Here is a 2,500-nt window from a genome sequence, read left to right as displayed (position 1 = left end):
TTACCCCTCTTTGATGTCATATAGCTTTTATTTGATGGTGAATTGTTTTAGAAATTAAGCTAATTGATATGTCCTTGTATTTGTTATACTTAGAATACCCAGATTTGCAAATTTATTGCACAATACATATAAAAAGAAATTACTAATTTATGGCAACATTTGTTTAATAACTGTTTTCAGTATGTCGATACGATAACTCCTAATCGACAATTGTACGCAATATAACAACACTTACACAGATTTTACACATACTCAAAGGTATAATTACATCTTTTGTACCATTTGTAGTATATTGGTATTATGAGAAAATACCAAGAATATACATCTATTTACTAGAATTTTCTTATGAATGTATTTCTCTTTGGGAGATCTTAATCACTCAAATATAATTCAAGTAGCAAGCTTCTGGTGGCCTATTGGATATGTCCCTGGCTGGAGCTCTGCCGGACTGGGATTCGAGTCCACTGAAACTCGAAAGTTTCTTTAGTTTCTGCAACCTCACCATCCTTGCAAGCTAAGGTGGAGCCTAGATAGATCAACCTGGTGAGCTGAGTCATCAGCAACCATTGCCTGGCCTTCCCTGGATCTAACATGCGTGGGGAGGGGGTTAGGGCACTAATCCTATGCATATATAGTCAGTTACTAGGACATTATTCTGCTAGCTAGGGCAATGTTAAGTTCCTTGCATCTTTAAACATAATTGAATAAAACGCAAATCTTCTCATCGATCGTAAGGGCATGTCAAACAAAAGAAAAGTTCCATAAAAGTTTGTGCGATGTCACAAGAACGAACTCGTTTCTGCAGGAACGAGCTATTTCTCCTATTTCTAGGACACTTAGCTATGAATAAACTTAATTTTAGCCAATTCGTAAATATTAACCACTTCAAATGTAACGTTTGGAGATTTTATGCTCTATGTCAGGAAGGTTAAACACTCATTTCTAAAACCCAGGTTTTAAGGCACTGAAAAAAAACGGCATTCTTACTTTTATATGACACTGCTCTATGTCAATCATGCTTGTAATGCACTCACCAGTTTTTTTATTTTTTTTTTCTATGAAGGAGAAGTGTTGAACAGTCTTTCTCCTTTATTTTAGCAATGTGGGAGATCCTCTTATAGGACGAGTGACATTTACTTCAATGTGCCAAATTCTTCATATGCAATCGGTTTCCCGTTAGCAATTAATTAAGGCACACTTTCAAGACACTACTAAACTAGCATTAGAAGAACTCTTATTAGCTTTCGCTATTTTAGAAAAATAATGACGAAAGAACTATATTGTTCAATTACATTCAGTCAAATTTGGAAGAAAATTTAGAAACTAAAATGCAATTATTATTTGTTTGATTCTTTAGAATATATATATATATATATATATATATATATATATATATATATATATATATATATATATATATATATATATATATACATATGTGTGTCATAAATTGAAAATACAGTACATGCTATTGCATAAACACATAAATACCGACAACATACAAAATTCGATGATAGAAAAAAAAATTCCTGCAATGTACCTGGAACGTGAAAAAGAGAAGGGAAAAAACAGAGCGAAAAATTGTGGTAATTTCATTTAAGTTATTTCCGGGAATAGACGTAACAGTCCTATTAAAGCCGAAGCTGCATCCGAAAGAGAACTCTTCGGACGACGGACGCTTTTAGGTACAAGTGTTAAAGAACGATATCCCGGTAGAGTGCGTAAACACGCTCTAGTCATCTGGGTGTAATTCCTCCCGTAAATTAAATAAGGGTTGCCACCCGGGTCTCCTCGCTCTCAGTACTGCAAGTAAATCTCTCTTGTCAAGTCAGCGGAAAGAGTTCAACGGAAGTAGATGGTTGTCTGCATCAAGAAATTGGTGACCAAAACTTTGCTACACTCATTTGCTCATTATTGTTTGTTGTTACTCCATTACCATTTTTCTTCAAATAATTTTCATATGTCTGATTTTCGGCATCATATTCATTTGAGAAAGTTAGTGTGGGTATTTGTTTGTCCATATTCTTCTTCCAAAAGGCTGCACCTAGTCTGCTACATATTGAAACACGTGTAACTTTTCATGACGATCTTGGTATGATTTTAGGTAATTTCCTTTAAAAAATCTGACGTTCTATTAAATGATTTTCTGATTCGGGATTGTGAATCTGTTAAATAACTGAATTGAGATGACTGTTCCCGTAGATTTTAGAACAGTAACTAAAATTGTGATCAAGTGCCCTTTTCCATATCTTTGGTCATTTTAGAAACCATATTCAGAAATGGAATATGCGACTAATAATGTATTTTTCGTAGAGATGACCACCTACAGTTTGGACCAGGCCGAGAAATCTGTTGGTAGTTTTACAAATATCAAAAGATAACAGGAATAAAAAAATATGAAATTTATGTTGACAAATATTTCAAGGGGAAAATGTTTCAATTTAAATGATCCTGTGATTTTAATCAACTTGCATGAATAAATTGTATGTCATGAACGCAA

Source organism: Palaemon carinicauda, chromosome 24 (assembly GCF_036898095.1).
Source record: "Palaemon carinicauda isolate YSFRI2023 chromosome 24, ASM3689809v2, whole genome shotgun sequence".
Classification (NCBI taxonomy): domain Eukaryota; kingdom Metazoa; phylum Arthropoda; class Malacostraca; order Decapoda; family Palaemonidae; genus Palaemon; species Palaemon carinicauda.
Note: the sequence above shows the minus strand (reverse complement) of the source record.